General features: G+C 58.8%; 1 protein-coding gene across 7 annotated transcripts in view; it reads left to right on the top strand.

Moving 5' to 3' along the window:
• The window catches only part of SEPTIN9 (septin 9), a 195,273-nt gene that overhangs the window by 123,946 nt on the left and 53,218 nt on the right, over nucleotides 1-18,109 (top strand). Inside the window, exon 1 of one of the 7 annotated variants that reach the window (XM_082371191.1) lies at nucleotides 3,977-4,108. The exons of the other annotated variants lie outside the window; for them this stretch is intronic. The gene's annotated coding sequence lies outside the window, so the exon portion shown is untranslated. Of the gene's footprint in view, nucleotides 1-3,976; nucleotides 4,109-18,109 lie in introns of those variants that run through there. 7 annotated transcript variants of the gene reach the window in all.

Here is an 18,109-nt window from a genome sequence, read left to right on the forward strand (position 1 = left end):
TCATTTTCTTGTTGATTTTTTTGTTTGTTTAAGAGTCCTTGGTGCACCTTTGTTGTAGCTGTTACAAGTGCTTTTTCCCAGTTGTTAACTTTTCATTTTGTGTCTAGTGTGTTCTTCTAAACAGAGATGTTTAACCCTTAGGTTGTCAAGTTTATTCTTTTTCTTTTCTCTTGTGGAGGTTTATGTCCTGCTTAGAGGCCTGCTGCATTCCAAAATCATAGAAAAAAAATTCACTCAGGTTTTCTTCTGGTACTTTTATGGTTTCATTTTTATGTACTGAAATCATTAATCCATTGGAATTTATTTGGGTTTAAACAGCGAGGTAGAGACGCACAATTCTTGCATGGATATACACGCGTGAGCTTGGTCTACAGCGTGTCGGGCATGTGTGCGCCTGCTATTTTTATCAATTTTGGTGTCAGTGTCGTGCTGGCTTAGCAAAAATAATTTGGATGCGTTTCTTTACCCCCCTCTGTGTTCTGGAACATTTTAAGCGGCTACACGATCATCTCTGTGTTAAAACGTTTGAAGAATTCACTAGTGAAACCATCTGAGCCGGATACTTTTGTGGACGCCTCATCCTTTAAAAAGTTTTTTCCATAGGTTTGTTTGAGTTTGGGGTTTGTTTCCTCCTATTTTATACGTTTCTTTCCTAGAAAATCATTCTGTAAGCTATTTAAAATCCCTCAGATCATTCAGAGGTAGTGGTGTGTAGAGGGGGTGGTGAGGGGCCAGCCCCCCATGATTGCCACCATCAGTCTGTGCACCTGGGCTGCTGCCCTGGGCCTGGCACTGTCCTCAGAGGAGAATACGCGTCAGTGGCCAGGACACAGCCCATGTTCTGGGGACGCTCCCTCCAAAACATGCGTGCAGTGCAGTGTGACAAGTATTCTGAGAGGGACGAGTCCAGAGGGCCTTGGCACCCCAAGGAGGGAGCCCCCCAAACCCTGCCAGCAGAGACCTCTTGGAGGTGGGGGGCGGGGGGTAGGGCCCTTGGTCTTGAAGGGGGCAGAGTGGTCCAGGCAGGTGAAGGGCCATTGGCTTTCTGGAATCCTGAGTTTGATGTTGCCCGGAGGGTGGCTTTCAAACTTATTTTGGGCTGCAGCCTCCAGTAAGAAGTACGTTTTACACCACAAACCAGGACACACGTATGTGTAGATGTGTGTGTGCGGTGTGTATACAAATGAAACAATATTTCCATGGAGTACTTCTTACCTTTATTGTGTGCCTGCTACACCTTCATACTTGCTGTGTGTACTTCTTTGGATGGGGGAGCTTTTCTTATTTTCTAAAAACAGCTCTATTGAGATACAATTCACATAATACCATTCAGTTCTTCCATTTAAAGTGTACAATCCAATGGTTTTCAGTTATTTATAGGGTTGTGAAACTGTCGCCACATCCAATTTTAGACCGTTTTCATCACCTCAAAAAGAATCTCTGTCCCCATTAGCTGTCACCTCCTGTCCCCCACCCCCGTTTCTCCCAGCCCTAAACAATGACCGTAGATTTGCCTGTTGTGAACCTTTCTTAGAAATGGGATCATACAGTGTGTGGTCTTTTGTGACTGGCTTCCTTCCCTTTGCATCGTGTTGCAAGGTTCCTGCGTGTTGTAGCCTGGGTCAGGGCTGCATCCCTTCTTCTAGCTGAGTAATATTCCATTTATGCACTGAGCACATCATGTTTATCCGTTCATCAGCTGAGGGACATTTGGGTTGTTTCTACCTTTTGCCTAGTACGAATGTATTCTTTTTAAATGTAAAAAAATAATGCTGGTTATGACCCACTAACTAGCCTTCAGGACCCATTAAAGCGTCAGGACCCACAGTTTGGGACACGCTGGCCTAGGAGGTGGGCTGGATGCTGTGTTATGGGGCCGATCCACCAGAGGTGTTTCACTAGGGCCTGATCAGATTTCCTAGAGATTATTGTGCCGGGAGTGTTTGTTTATTCAGGAAGGGTTGAGCGTTGACATGTACCAGGCACTGTTCGCAGCGCTGAGGAATTCATCGGTGCTGAACATACAGAGAAAAATCCTGTCCTCCTGGGGCTTATGTGCTGATGGGAAGAGGCAGAGGGTAAACAAAGCAAACAGTAAAACATAAAGCCCATTAGCCGTGGTGAGGGCCAAAGAGGAAAGTGAAGCAGGCGAGGCGGCTCAGGAATTATCGCTGGCACCAGGAGGTTGTGACCCTAACCAAGGTGGTCCTGGGTTCAAGGTCAAGCTTGGGTGTGGACCCCTGGAGGTTGGTGGGTGAAAACAAGAAGAACACGCCCGAGATTAGGGCAAGTGGGGCACTCCTCTGGGGCACAAAATTTAGCGGGGGGCGGGGAGCGCCAGAATACTCAGGAATCAAGAGAAATAGTATTTTTATGCAACGCTTTTAAAAATCAAAATTGTGCCCCACAAAATCCTTCATGAACAAATATCCACATTTTCAAGAACGATGGGCCAGGCACGTGCACAACCCTGCTGCGCTCTCCTCGCCCGAATCCCGCCCTGTTGGATTGTGCTCATTAAGGATTTTTTGCAAAAGTTTGATTTTCAAAAACTATTGCATTGAAATATTATGTATCTTGATTCCTGAGTTTTCTGGCGGTCCCTTTAAAATTGGCACCCCCTGGTCTGGGCCCCAAGAGGGTTGAGGTTTGAGGGGCTGAGGACTTTGAACTTGCAGAGTGCAGCACCTGCCAGGGATGGCAGTGGGGAGGGTGGGGCAGGGTGGGGAGTGCCTGGGGGCAGGAAGTTGCTGGTTGTTTCTCCTCTAGAAAGCTCGGTGGGGTGGGGATGGGGGGAGCAGTACAACCACCCTTCCAGCCTGTGATTTTGCTGTTGGACGTCTGGCATCTGTGTCGAGGCATCGCCCCCCTAAATGGAGTGTGACGGGGAGAGGAGGGTCCCTTGCGCACCCAGAGATCCAGTGGGAGCAAGAGGAGTGATAAAGGGGGCCCAGAGCTCGGGCCTGGGCTGGGCCTTCTGCTGACGGTGGGAAGGCAGCCCTGCCCACTCGGACCTGCTGACCCGGCTTCTACTGCCCGGCTGGCCTCCAAAGCCCCGAGGATGCAGCAGGGCCTCCTTTCCTGTCTATCCCAGTGAGGTCTCCAGATGCTCTGCCCAAAGCGCCCTTCTTCTGGGGGCTCCCTGAGCTGGCCGAACAGCATATTCGGTTCCAGGCGGCCTCAGCTCGGCCGGGCCCTGGCGGGAGCACAGCCCTGACCATCGTCTGAGACCCGTGCGTCCTGTTTCCCGTGCAGGGCCGTGGGACCGGCTGCGGGGGGCGTGTCTGGTCTGAGATGAGGCCCTTGTGGCCCGGGAGGAGCTGGAACTTTAACCGTGGCGGCCACAGCTTGGAGGTGGGGAGGGCTGGCTGGCACGTCGCAGGGAGCGGCCCGCCCCTCCCTTCTTCTGAGCCCCCCAGTCGCCCGGTCCCTGGGCCGCGAAGGCCAGCCTGGAAGCCCGTTCTCCTAAGTCACTGTCTCCAGGCCCACTTCCTCTCATCTGTCGTCACCCAGACTTCACGCCTTGCCTTACCTCTGACGGGGCAGAAACAGGAGATCTTGGGGGACCCCCGAGGGGTGCGAGGAGGCTGCTGTGGGAACAGAGGGGCTCTGTCCCTCCCCGGGGCGGGTCACCCTTGCAGACGCCGCCTCCTGCTCTGGCAGAACTTGCTGTGTCCACTCCCTCCTCGGCACGGGGATGGGGAGCCCAGCTGGGGGGTAGGTAACACCCATGGTCACCATTGTCACTGGTGACCCCAGGGCATGCCTGAGTCATGATGTGATCCCTGCCCGTTCCCCTGGCAGTCGGGTCCACTTCCTTGCACAGTCCAGTGGCCCAGCCCAGGAGGGGGGGCTCTATTTTCACCCCTGGGATGATGCCCTCTCTCCTTCTTGCGGGTCTGAGGCAGGCCTTCCTGAGGTCTGTGGCTCCCTGCCTGTTTACCTGCTGACTAATGCCTATCTGGTGCCTGACGGGAAGAGCTGGCTTGGTGAGGCGTCCAGGGCTCAGGTTACAGAGGGTTGGGGCACCTCCTGAAACAAGGCCCTGCAGTGTCGGCCTCCACTGCCCGCCTGGGTTTCAGGCACCTCTGTCCCCAGCCCCCACCAGGTGAGTTCGGCCTGGGAGCCCCAGGACGTGGCGGGGGGGCTGTGGTTTTCCGGTGGGGGGCGGGGCTGGGGAGGCTGGGATGGAAGAGGCCAAGCGGGGAGGCGCAGCCCCGCTTCTTCCTGTGGCAGCCGGGGGGCCTGGCCACTCCTGTGTCTCTCAGGTGGGTGACAGGCGGCTGGGCAGAGGCTGTAGGGCAGCTGTATAGACCAGCTGATGCAGGAACGGGGGCGGACCTTGAATCCCAATCCCAGCTTTTCGGGAGGGGGGTGGTTTATTTAGTGACTCTGTCAATGGGCTTTCTGTTCAGGCGAGAGAGCCTAGGTCAGTGAGTTGGAAGCTGAATTTCTTGATATTTAATTTAGCAGCAAGTTTGCCTCCCCACACCCCCCCGCCCCAAGCCCTTGCTTATTATACGTGCTTGTTCGGGGCAGGTAGTTGCGCTGTGCTCTCCGTGGGTGGCGTGGGTCCCCCGGCCTTGGTACCTGCCCCCGTGATGCCTGGGCAGCCCCACCTGGGCCTTCAAGCCAGTGAGACTTCTGGCTCCAGTGGTGGGTGGCTCTGTTTGGACCCAGAAGGTCCGGGACCGTTCCGCCTCAGTATCCAGACGAGGCTTGGGGGGGCTAGGGGAGTGTTCTGAGCCGCCTTCCTGTTGCGTGGTTGGTGCGGCCTTGGCGGGGGCCCTCGCTGTTGGCTGTTCCTTCCTTCTGCATGCTTCGCTCCTCCCTTGGCTTTCCCCTTCCCTGGCCCCTGCGCGGGCCAGCTGGCACAAGCACTTTCCGGATGGAACTTTGAAACTGGAAGACTTTCCAGGTCCATCCAGGTCCAGATCCCTGTGGCAACAATGAGGGAAATCCTTATCTCAGCTGGAGAAGGAGGCCGAGTGGTTGATAATAACCACCAGCCTAACAACTCCAGCAGGATAAGGCTAGCTTCCAGGCGCTCTCATTACCCCATTTTCCAGATTAGGAAATCAAGGCACAGGGAGCTCCAGCCACTTGCCTAAGGTCCCCCCAGTTGTTAATAGTCTGAATTTGAACCCTGGGGGATGGAGCTCTCTGCTGGGCGCTGGCCACTCAGGGCTGGGGACCAGGGCTGAGGCATGAAGCTGGATCCCTGCCCCGAAGCTTGGGCTGGAGTGTGGAGCAGCCTAGGCTGGCACCCTCCTCTGGCCTCTTTCTTTCAAAAGGTGCCATGAGATGATGAAATGAAAGAAAAGAAAACTCCAGTTAGAAAGGAGGGACTCTGGTACTCCCCTTCTTCCTCCAGCCCTTCAGCTGCCCTGGACTTTGGAGTAAGATGCTGTTTGTCCGGGGTGAGTGGGAGCAGATTGGAAGTCCCGTTTCTCGCCCGATCACAGCTGCAGGGAACCTGCTGTGGCTGCTGCCACCACCCCAGCCCAGCCCAGCCCGGCCCAGCCCAGCCTGTCTCATCCTCTCTCCTCTTTCTCCTCCCCATCCCGTTCCTCCGCACAAGACCAGCTTGAGTGTTGCTGAAGAACCGGCCAGAGATGTGCTGGCTGGGCTGGGGGCGGAGCAGAGGGGCGGTGTGCCTTCTTGGTTGGGAGGGGCTGAATTAAGACCCCTGGTTGTAGTCTCCTGGTCGGCACTGGAAGAGGGGGAGACCGTCGTCCCTCCCTCGCCCTGGAACAGGTCCCTGCGGGTCCCAGAGAGGCTGTCCTTATGTACAGCATGGCTTCTGCAGGCTCGCCCGGGCTATTGATCTTTCTGGGGCTTGGAGTGGTTCCCCTGATTGGGCTGAGCAAGGCGCTGAGATGGGCGGAGGAGGGATCCCGTGAGTGCGGGCGTCTCTCCCTGGGGGCTTCCTCTAACTAACCTCACTAGGGCACAGGTCTTACTCCCAGGGATTGGCTCAGCTCTTGATTGCCATTACTTTGGACAGCCCAGGCCCTGCCCGTGCTTGCTGGACACCATGGCGGGGGGGGGGGGGGGGCGGGCGGACGGGTGGGGGGTGGTGGTGTGCCCTCAGGGCATCAGAGAGAAGGAGAGGCAGGTGGAGAAGCAGTTGGAAACACAGCATCTTCACTCTCGTCAACGCTCCGTCGGGGCCGGGCAGGGCGGCCAGGACAGTAGCGGCCACCGCCCGGCTTTCTGGGAGGTCAGCCCATCAGCACGGCCCAGGGGATGAGGAGGGGAGCTTCTGTCCCCAGTTCCCTTCATTTCTGGCCTGGGCCTCGGGAGCAGGTCCCCAGAGTTCTGCCTGGGGGCCCGAGGTGGGAGCAGCTGAGTGAGAGTAAGGGCCTGGAGGGGCCAGGGCACCCTGGCAAACTATCTCCCCCCACCCTCGCCTGCCCCTGCAGCCCTTCCTTCCCCAGGATTGCTTGGGGTTGGTCCCAGGGAGCGAGGCTGCTGGCCACGTGGACATGGGGAAGCTGATACCCACGGGGTGAGACCCCACAGCAGAGGGCACTCTTAGTACCTGTTGGGTCCGAGCTCTACCCTCCAGGCCTGTATTTCCAAAGCGCGGTGGGCACCTCTGAATCCGAATGCAGCTTCCTGGGCCCAAACCCAGCCTTTTGGGGACCAGGGTCTGTGGGGGAGGCGTGGGGGCAGCTCTGCAGAGAAAGTTACTAACGTGGCTCTAACCCCTCCCCCGCGCCTTCTAAGGCTTTTCCCTCCTCCCTCTGGGACCCTGGTCAGGGCTCGGCTCCAGGGTGGGCACCGGGAAGACCTGTGGGCTCTGAGGTCACATCTGCCTCCTGGCTACGCCGTGGGTAGAAGATGAGAAGCTTCAGTCGCCCTGAAAGTTCTGTGTACTGATTGCTCAGGAACCTAGCCCTAACCCTAAGCACTACCCCACCCCCGAAAATGGCCGACTTGACGCAGCGCCTGTGACCATGTGTGTGCAGTCTGTCCAAGAGGCTTTAGAGATGTGGCCCCAGGCCAGGCCCTAATGGGGGGGGGGCTCGTGACCCCCACTGTTCCCCACCCCACCCCCCGCCGGCCCCCAGTCCTTGGCTCTGCAGTGAGGAGCCCTCCCACCACCACACGCCCTGCAGTGTAACTGCCACCCGGTCACGCTGCAGAGAAACTTTTCCAGGGAGCCAGCTGTCACATTTGGCCTCGATTCTTTGTTTTTGAACAGGAATGAAAGGAGAGAGTGAGTAAGAAAGTGTGTTGGGGGTAAGTGAGTAGGGGAAGGTCAGAGAGAGGAGAGGAAAGATCTGGAAAGTCCAACCATGTGCTTGCGAAGCCGGTGCCAGCTCTGAGATTATCTGGAGGTGGCGTCCTGCCCTGGGCCCTGCCTGCAACCAGGAGGGAATGTTCTGCCGGGGAATTGCCTGACGAGCTGGAAGCGAGACCTGGGAGCCTGCCCTTGGCTTGAGTTCTGCTGCTTTGAGAGCTGCACAGATTTGTTTCCATTTTAGGGACACCGCGGGGAGGCTGTCATTCCCTTCCTAGCCTTTATTAATTTTTCATTAATCACAGTGACCGCTTACTGCGTACTTACACGCTCCAGTGCTGGGCTGGAAGCAGCTTTATGTGCTTCCTGGGATGTTTCTGCACAACAACCTTAGAAACAGTTACTGTTACGGTGTGTAAAGAAGGTACCGGGGCACAGAGAGGCTGAGTAACTTGCCCCTGGCCACACAGCTGGAAGTGGCTGATCCAGCTTTGACTCTGAACACAGGGCCGTTTGACTCCAGAGCCGCGGCTTGTTTGTAACTAGGTGCGTGGTCTCTGTGCCCCTGGGGCAGCCAGCTCGGCTGAGGCTCCTTCTGTGCACAGGCGGCCCCCCCATGGCTAAAATGGGGCCAGGAGAGGCGGGGGCTGCAGCCAGAGTCGCACCCCGGGCGGGCAGCCACCCTGGGGACACAGCCACATCCCCCCTCCTGGATCTCTGGAGCCTGCAGGTGTGGGTCAAGGGCTCCCGGCTGCAGGCAGAAGAGGGCCCCCCCGCCGCAGACCCTGGGAGTCCAGCCTGCGAAACCCTGAGGCTTCTGGAGGCCTCTGGCCCGGCTTCCTGTGCAGCTGGGTCCTCCTGCACGCTCAGTCCCCAGGCAACACGACCTCCCACAGCCGGGTCCATCTTCCCAGGCCCGGGTCACATGGTGCAGGTCAGCCTGCTCTGGGGGAGGGCAGGGCGCCAGGAACAGCAGGGGGGCAGGATTGGGGGGGCGGTGGTCACACTTCCCGGGAATGGAAGGAGAGCTCACTCGGGGCAGAGCGTCCACTTTGCACACTGCACTTCCATATGCAGTCAAGCAACCTCCCCAGCCCTGCGCACGATCCTCCAGTTACGCACAGGTCCACCCCCCCCACCCTGTCCTTCCCCCACCCCGCAACCCGTCCAGCAGACATTTGCACCATGCTCGGGGTCTGTGCATGGAGCACAGCCCTCTGTGTAGCTTGGAGCCGGAAAGTGTAGCGGTAGCCCAGCTCTGCCCGCCCCTGGTCCTGTGATCTGGACAGACCCAGGCCTCCTGCCTGTGTGTCCTCATCTAGGAGGAGGTGTGACGTGAGGGGAGGCGGTCCCTCTGAGAAGTTAGGGTCTGTGTTCACCCAGGTGGGCGTGGCACAGAACAGTGAATGGGGATGAGCAAGGGTTCCGGGGATGGGGGGCAGGGGAAGGGGGCGGCTCCAGAGTCGCCTCCTCAGGCCCACCCCTCCCTGAGCTGCACTGGGCGCCTCCCAGCCTTCTCAGCCCAGCACAGCCCGGCTCAGCCATTTCCTCCTGAGTCCACACCCCCGGCCGCCTGCTTGGGAAACAGCACCCTATCCGCCCACCAAGTTGCCTGGGCCTCAGAAGTTTGGGAATCATCCACCAGGCACAGCCGTCTCCAAAACAGACCCAGATCTGCGCCCCCTTGTCTGCCTGCTCCAGCCCCGGGCCTGGGAGACGGTCCGCCCCGAACTGCCCGCTGCGGTCTGCTCCCCACAGTGGCCCCCAAGGCCCCTACGCCTTCCCCAGGAGCGTCCACACCTGTAATGTGTGTGAAGGACGCCCCCTGGAGGTGTGCGTGGGCTGGACATGGTGAGCCTGACAGTCCCAGTGATTTCCTGGATGGAGAATCGGTTCAGATCATTCCCATCCCCGTGGGTGCCTCCTATACTTGGGACACCTACTCCCTGCTCATGGGTTTGCAGCCCCCTGGCCTGGCTGCTCCTGGGGACACAGACGTTTGTCCCCAGCAAGCCTGTTCCTTCCTGGGACATCATTCCCCACATCTTTTCCTGGCTGCCTCATTTGGGTCCCTGCTTATACACTTGTCTGCTTGCTTATGTGGGATCCCAAGACTCTTACCACTGATTTGTTCACACGGAGTGTGAGCTCCAGGAGGTCTGGGGAAGCTGGCTGTGTCCCCAGGGCCTGACATGTCGGCGGTGCCCAGTTCATGCCTGTTGGGTGCCTACTGAGTGCTAGAGGAGCACCGAAGGGCGGGCTCTGTCCAGCTGGAACAATCAGGGAAGACTTCCTGGAAGAAGTGGCATCTGGGGGGCCTTGGAAAGTGGGAGGTTTGGTGCCAAATTAGGACAGAGGGCAAAGGGGCATTGTCATAACTCAGCAGACAGCCTTGAGCAGGGACGGCTGGCACAAGTAAGAGGCAGAGAGAGAAGTACCTGTGAGTCGGAGTCCCCAGGGAGGCTGAGCTCCCGGCTGAGCAAAGGCTGGAGGTGGGAACGACACCCGTGGATGCAACTCAGTGTGGAGTGGGCCTGTCTGCTCAGGCCACTGGAGCCCTATCAGATGAGGGGCGGCCCTAAAACCACCAACCAACTAAGGTGCCTCAGGAAGGATGGGGGGGGTGTTTCTGGGGGACTTATCCAGCGCGGGTGGACAGTGGAACAGAAGGGAAGGGACGGGAGTGGGCCCTGAAGCCTGCCCAGCCTGATGTTCTGGGAGGCTGAGTGAGGGTAGAACCATGGGAACCGAGAGGGCAGGGTGAGTTCCGGAAGCCCCCAGAGGAAGAAGTGTCTGGGGCCGGGCGTCCTACTCCTTATGGGGGATACACCGCCTCACCTCCCCCGGCCGGCCCGGCTCTAGCTCTTGGTGAAGCTGGGTGAATGTGTTTGAAGTGCAGGGCTGGCTCCAGTCCCTGGGTCGTGGCTGCCTGAAGCACTGTGTTGAGAAGGATTCTGAGGCCAGGAGGAAAACCTTCTGCTCTGGTTTGGCAACGTCTGCCTTGGGTGAGGGAGAGACCACGGGCGACCCTGAGTGATCCCATTTGCAGAATATGAGGAGACCAGGCGGGCGAGGGGTGGGGAGAGGGGGCCCTGGACAGCACCCAGGGCCTTGCCACCCCAGGCCCTACCTCGGTTGCTGTTTGGAGCTCTGCTTGACATTTCAGAGTCCCGATCAGCTCGACTTGGTTTAATCAGTATCCCACCCCAGGCTCGTCTACCTTTTTGGTTTGATCCATTTATCCTAGTCTCTGTCGTCCCTACCCCACACCTGCCACGTGTCCAGCCTTTCCAGGGTGCCAGCCACTGGGCTCATTGCTCTCCATGCATCTCCTGTAGCCCTCATAGCATCTCAGGAGGCACAGAGAGGCTGAGTTGCTGGCCCATAGTCACACAGCAGGCACCAGGATTCAAGTGGGACCTCTGACCTGAGGGCCTTTGCAGAGCCCCAGGGGGATACTGGTGAGGAAGTGTGAGGTATGAGAACTGGCCCCACCTCTGAGCACCAGCAGGATGGCCCAGCAGGCCCAACTGATACAGTGACTGCAGTAGGCTGGTCCACTGACAAACAGGAGTGTGGGCTCTGAGCTCCGTGCACCCACTTGCAAACCGGGTGACCTTGGGTACCTTCCAGAACCTTTTAGCTTCCTTATCTAGGAAAAGGAGAACTAACCGTCTCTACCCCGCAAGGGGTCTCTACCCCGCAAGGCGTCTCTACCCCGCAAGGCAGGTGGGGGAAGCATATGCAGGGTTCAAGGAAAGCTGTGCGCCCTCAATGACCTTTTGAAGCAGTCTGGTGTTGCTGTGTCCTCATTTTCAAGATGCAGCCCTGAGAGGTTAGTGCACTGACCCCGGTCACACAGCAAGAGCCTGGGCTGCAGACAGCAGTGCTGGAAGGGAGAATGCTGGAAGCATGGGGGCGGGGGTGGGATGTCAGTGGAGGGAGGGAGTGCTTCCCAGCTGGCGGGGTTCAGCAGTTCACGAATATTTAATAAGCGCCTACTTTGGCCAGCGCCTGATGGGCTCAAGGAAGGCAGAAGGAGGGAGACTGGAGCCGGGCCTGAGTTCAGATTCTGGTTCTGCCACTGACTCTTCCAGGCTGGTTGTTTAACTACTCCGAATTCATCTCATCGTTTGTAGATGGGGGACACATGTGGGGATTTAATGGGATAACGTAAGAGATGGCCATGGCGCAGCCCTGGGCATACAGTCAGTGTATGATAGATGCTAAGTGCTGCTACTGTTGACAGCATCGGCCACGTTTCATGGGCGCGTCCTGGCAGGCCTCTCGCCCCATGTGCCTGCTTCCCGAGGCTGAGCGTGTGGGTTGGTGGCTGTTAGCTGTGTCCACCTGCGGCCTGGCCGGGCCAGTGGGCACATGTGGAAGGCTCGCTGTCTCTGCCGCTGCCGCCAGCGCTCACGGGCCCTGCCTGGGCTGCCCACTGGTTCCTGCAGCCGCCTGGCGGAGCGCTGGGCTGGCACCGGCGCGAGCTGTGTGTGGAAGTTGCCGGACGCCTGGGCTGCCGTGGCTCCGTTGGTGGAGGAGCTGCGGGATGATTGCATCGTCGGGGTGGTGGCAGAGAATCCGAGGGGACCTCAGAAAACGCCATGGCACGTTGATGTGGATGGGCTGCTCTGGGCTTCGGGCACCCAGGTGATGTCTGTCCTCTTGGAGGGGCCAGGAAGGCTGGAAGCTGCGTTTCAGTTTTCTGTGATCAGAAAAGGGTGGCCTCTTAGGGGATATGTTTGGGGACAGTCTCCTTCCTGGAGGAGGAAGGGTTTGGGGAATAAAAGGCTGGAGGCGAGCTGGCGAGGGAGGCGTCAGCAGGGTTTGTTGGCATTCTAAGCAGTGAGGGCGGAAGCCACGCAGAGATCCTGAGAGCTTGATGGGACGCAGGTCCAGAGAGGGGAGGGGCGTGCGGTGGCCACACGGCGGGCGGGGTCAGATTGGGGGCAGGCTTCTGGTACCCACTCCGTGCTGCCGTTTCGGGGTTCGCCTCCAGGGTTGTGGGTGGTCTTGCTGTGCCGGCTGCTCGTGGAGCCAGGGAAGCCCGGCATCACCACTCACCTGTGAGCTGGGCTTCGTCCCGTGACACGAGTACCGTTCGTTCCCCCGTTGTTGTTCAGGAGGAGTGAGGCTGCGACATCACGGGGCCCACCCAGGGCTGTCTCTGTGCCTGACTGTCCCCGCACAGGGCGAATGGAGGGTCTGAGCGTGCTGGCTGCGGCCTGCCTTCCTTCCCACTGAGGCTCGTAGCTTGTACGTGCCTTGCAGGAGCCTGGCCCATCAGGGTGGTCCAGGCCAGCCTGGAGCCGTGACGGTCACTAGGACAGTGGACGAGAGCTCTCCTTGCCTGCTTTCTCTCCTGCTGCAGAGCTGTGACCACCCCTGTCCCATCCCCCCACCACTCACAGTTGTCAAATCCTTTCCCGGCACAGCCCGGGAACGGGCTTGAGCATGGGCGCTTCTGGGCTCTGTCGACGCCCCACATCCTCTTCCGCGGCAACAGCAGACCCTGGGAGCCTGCTCTCGAGGACTTGGCCGTGGGGTGCACTGCCCAGGCAGAGCCGGGCCTTCGCACCCGGGAAGTCGGTGTTCAATCCCAGGCAGCCTCATTTTGTGGCGAGAGAAGGAGGAACAGTGACTTTTTTGGAGACAAGAGCTGGTCCAGGTAAGAAGCTGCCCTCCCAGGGCCCCCAGCTCCACTCCCTGCCCCGGTGGTGCCACTGTCCCCCCAGCTGTGGTCTCACAGGGCACTCTACCTCCAGCTTCCTCTCTGAGCCTCGGCTGGTCAGTAGGGGGCAGTGGAGGCCTCAAGTCCTCCTAGAGGGCTGGGCACAGTGGAGTTTTTACAGATCTGTCCCTGGAAAGTCTCTCGCATCACACCCACAGTGTCTTCCCTCCCTGCTAACATTTTTCCCGGGGTTGTCATGCCGGGTGGAGTCGGGGTGGGGGGTCACCAGGCTGTGGACAAAGCAGAGCTGTGTTGACACAAACTCCGGTTGAACCCATATCCTCCCTGCAACCCAGCGGAAGTAACCTCATGGCAGGGCCGGCAGAGCCAGGACTCAGCTCTGCACATGGAGGAGGGTCCTGGCCCCTCGGAGCCACCCGGGGAAGTGCCTGGCTGACAGATCCTTGGAACGTTCCATCCACTTGTCTAGGTGATACAGTGGGCAGGTGTTTGGACTTCTGAGAAGCTAAGAAGCATCCATCTTCCTGGTTGAAAAACAATTTTATTGCGATTTTAAAAATTATGCCTCCTTACGACAAAAATAATTTACTTCGAAAGCCATAAATAAGACGATCAGTTATAATTGCATTCTGCAGAAATAAGCACTGTTCACGTTTTGGGGTTTTCTTCCTGTCTTTTCCCTACACATATACTTAATACAAATGATTTTTTTTTTTTAAAGAACAGAAGTGGGATCTGACACTTCTCCCTGCCACTGACAAGACCGCCCCTCACTGGGAGATTTTCCTCACTCTTGGCCCAAGCCTTGCCTCATAAAGGGATGGGGATAAATTGCCCTAGGAGGGTATGGGCAGTTGAAGAACCATCTCGCGGCTGGTGGGACTTGGAAACAGGCTGGGGAGTTTTGGCAGAGGGTGGACCCCAGCGCAGGGTGGTGGGCAGGGAGGGGATGCTTGGATGCTGTCACTTTGTATTCCAGGGGGTTATCTGTGAGGCGGTGTGAGTGAGAGTGTGGCCAGTGTCTGGGCCATGACCTTTCCTGGCAGCATGTCCTTGGCCAACATACTTTGTTTCCCTCTGTAAAATGGGCTAATAGAGACGCCCGCTCAAGAGACGGTGTGAGAAACAAGCTTGCTCATACACGCAAAGGGCTTAGGGCGGGCCTGGCATCGCCACCGCCATTGGGGTAAATGGTACTTTCACTGTGTTCTGTCTGCATCCCTGTTGCTCTCCTCCATGGTCAGGCTCTCATTCATCTGTTCATTCATTCATTCACCTGCTGAGCCCTCCTCTGTGCCAGGCCTGGAGCTGAGGATCATGCCCTACTCCCTGACCCCGGGGTTTCTGGATGGGAATGTGATGATCTTGGAGACTGGCCCACCAGGCTGCGCCACTGCCCCCTCCTCAGGGGGGACACTGGAAAGCTAGCAGGGAAGGGGGCCAGCTCTGGAGGGAGCCAGCTCTATCCCTTCTCGCTGTGTGACCTGGGGCAAGTTGCTTAGCTCCTCTGTGCCCGTTTCTGAATCTGTTAAAGGAGGAGAGCCATAGGGAGGCTCGAATGGGGCTGCCCTGAGGACCTAAGGGGGCTGCGTGTTGGGGCTCTGGGAACAGGGCCTGCACTTAGTGAGCACTCACTCAGTGTTAGCTTTGGTCGTAGTTGCTGTTCTGAGAATATTCTTGGATCTCCGGACACTGACAACTGTGGATGGAATGCTGTTTCTGGAAGCCATCAAGGGGGGCACTCAGCGGCTGCAGGAACAGTTACTGGCTTGGGAGCCACGGCCCAGAGCACAGTCACTTTTCTCGAGAGGGAGGCTGGCTCCCCTGGAGTCCCTCCTCCCAGAAACTTCTGTCCTCCTCCGCTTGAGCAGGGGGCAGTGGGGGCAGGTGGCGGTGTGTCTGGACGGCCCTTTGCAGGAGTCTGGTCATCTCCTGCTCTGATGGCCAGGGCCTTTCCTCCCTCGCTGCTCTGGCCTGCTGTGCTCTCAGCTGCTACGACAGGAGGCTTTGGCTTCGAGTAATAGAAAAACCCTAACTCAGAATGGCCTGAGCTCCAAGGAGAATTTGCTGCTGCACAAAATGAGAAGTCCGGAGCCTGGGCAGCCCGAGAATGCTATGGAGGACCCTGCGTTCGGCCATCCTCGGGTGTGGCTTTGTTCCCGGCTGGTCCCCACGGTCACAGACGCTGCAACATTTGCCAACACGGCCGCATTCAGAGGAAGCCGAGCCCCCTTCCTGTGGGCCTCGTCCGCAAGCCGGGAAACCTTCCCCCCAAGCCCCCGGGCGCCCTCCCTTAGACGCCGGGCATAGGCTGAGCCCCAACCTGATGGCTCCTGCCCCGAAGCACACAGTGTTTCCGGGCAGCTCAGGGAGGAGAGTGAACCCCTGAACCAAATTAGGGTCGGCCGGGCAGGGCGGGGCCGGAGGAGGGAGGGACCGCGTGTGCTCTGTGGCCACTGTCCCTCGGCAGAGGGAGCAAGGCGGGACAAGGCCCTTTGACTAGCTGGGGTCCGAGTAGAGACGGTGCCATCACGACCAGGCCTTCCTGACCAGGCCTTCCTGACCAGGCCTGTACAGCTACCACAAGCGGGTGAGCCAGGCCCCACCTGCCACCCCAGGCTGAAACGGGGGCCGGCCAGCCACGCCGGAAGCAGCAGCTGCGGCTCATGGCACCGACCGGCTGGCGTTCTGGGGTGAGAGGGTTGGCTCGGGCTGGAGCCTGACCCCTGAGCGGAATCCAGCTGTCCCAGCGACAGGCTGTAGCTAAGGAAACGCTGGGACAGATCGGCAGACGAAGGGGGCGGGCTGCCCTTCTGCACCCCCTTCCCCGCGGGGTGGGTGGGAGGGCACCCCGCTCTTTCCCGGCCCCCAGCCTGCCCTCCCTGGGCCCTTCGTGTGCCTGTCGGCTTCCTTCCCTGCCCCCTTCCTGCTCCCTGCACGAGCGTATGGTACCAATTAGGGCCTTCCGCCCCCTGCTCCGTGGACGGCCAGAGCCAAGCTTGTGTGCTGCCTCCCCGACCAGCGGGGTGGGGCTTCCCCAGCGCACAGCCCTCGTCTTCTGGGTTTAAAAACCAGACTGTGCGTGTGCACGCGCGTGCGTGTGTGTGTGTGTGCGCGTGTGGGGCAGGAGAAATACTAAGCTGCAGCCCATCTGCGTGTGTGTTTCTCACTTTTCCCACTTGTTCAAGGGCCTTTGGCTTGGTGTTTGCAGGCCGAGCTGCCTTTGCTCACTGGGAGAGGCAGGCCCCTTCCCCCTTGATCCGAGCTGTTCCTCTTTGGCCTGCTTCCTATAGGAGCTTCCCTAGAACAGGGCCACGCAGCATGGTGGCAGGACCAGCTCGGGCTCTGGGCTCCAGCCCGTTAGCCGTGTGCCCGGGGCTCCCCCGCACTTCCCCTGCCTGGGCCATATTCATCCTGTCCTCCCGGCAGGGCTGCTGGGAGCATCGCTGGAGGGAGGGGCAGAAGGGGACAGGGAACATTCAACATAGAGGGAGCGGTGTGGCGGGCAGGGGTGGCAGGGCCCCATCGGCCTGCGGGGAGACCCTGCACGGCCGCGGGCAGCTCCGTGCCGCCCTGGCTTACTCTGGCAGCCTCACGTCCTCAAGTCCGAGGCATCCCTGTGTCTCCCCCCGCAACCTCCCATCACACACACACATGAAGTAAAGACTCGTTGGGAGGAGGGAGTGTAAGGCGTGGGTTTGATGAGGACGAGGAGGGATGGTTTGATCTGGACTTGACGGGCTTGGTGCCTCTGTGACGGCTAATTCAGGAGGGTGGTGGGTCACTGGGAACCACGGCTGGGCTCCAGCTGTGGCCGCCATCAGCAGAGGGCCTAGAGGACAGGAGGGCAGCAGAGGACCAGGGGTGCTCCGCCTCCGTTCTCCAGGGCTTCGGGTTGCCAAGGCCGGACAGGATCTCTGATGACCGGGACAGCAGCGGTCAGTAACCAGGGCTGCCTGTGGAACCTGCACGGTCGCAGGGCTCTTTACCGGGAGTAAGTACAGTACCTCATTTAATCCTCTTATCGGTCCTGTGAAGTCCATTCTGTCATTGTTCCCATTTCACAGATGAGGAACCCAGGGCACAGACAGGTTAAACAACATGCCCAAGGCCACACAGCTGGTGGGTGTGGCAGAGGAGGGTTGGAATTCAGCAAGCCTGACTCCAGAGCCCCTAAACCTCCTCAGACCTCTGGTTTCACTCCCTCTTGTCTCTGAGGCTCAGAGAGGGCTGGTGACATGGCCAGGGTCACACAGCGGGTTAGTGGCAGAGGTGGAGTCACGTCTCCCAGGCCCTGGTGCTGCAGCCTTTCTTGAGCCGTTGCCTCTTTGGAGGCGGAATGGCCTGCCCATCCTTGGGGTGGGGCCAGAGGTGCCAGCAGCGGCTGGTCTGCACAGCCCAGTCTCCCACACGTCGTTCCAGAAAGACATTAATACCAGATCGACGTGGGCCCGCTGTGGGGAGATGGACGCCTTCGCGCTAATGAACTGTTACAGTTCTGCGGGTGCCTTTGCGTCTCACAGCTCTTCACCTCTTGCATTTGTTGTGTGCGTGTCTGAGAGCAGCACGCGTTTGCAAGCAGCTCCATGGGTGTCTGAGCCCTGCCTTTGTGTAATCGGTGAGGCGCCAACCTCTTGGGGCTTCCTTTCTTCCACCTGCAAAATCCGCGCCCTGTCTGCCTCGTGCAGGGCAAGAGCAGAAAAACCCTTTCCCAACAGAGCGTGTGTCCTCGTACGTAGCCTTGACCATGTGCGCTTTCATGCCTGGGGCGTCGGGGAAGGGCGGCGGCCTCTGCTGTCCACGCTTGGCTCCTCAGCTCGGTGGCCGTGGAGTCCACCGGGCCCCGCTGCCTTCCTGCCCTGCCGGCCTCTATGGGGAGGATGCCCGCAGGAAGTGAAAGAGTTAACAGTGGATCCCTCTCCAGCTTTCCCAGGAAAAGGGCAGGAACTGGGAGGCCTCCTCTTCAGAGGAAGGGGTGGGCGGGGGATGCGAGGAGAGCTAGCTCTTCTGCTCAGGCACCTCCAGCCACCCTGCATATTCAATTCCACCGACTTCTGCAGACCAGCTGTTCAGAGTGAACCCAGAAGGCGGAGGGAGGGTTTCCAATAAGCAAAGAGGACGGAATGAATGTGGGATTCATTACTGGAATTTGGCAATGCAGAGAG

This window comes from Balaenoptera borealis, assembly GCF_965194805.1.
Source record: "Balaenoptera borealis genome assembly, chromosome: 20".
NCBI classification, from domain to species: domain Eukaryota; kingdom Metazoa; phylum Chordata; class Mammalia; order Artiodactyla; family Balaenopteridae; genus Balaenoptera; species Balaenoptera borealis.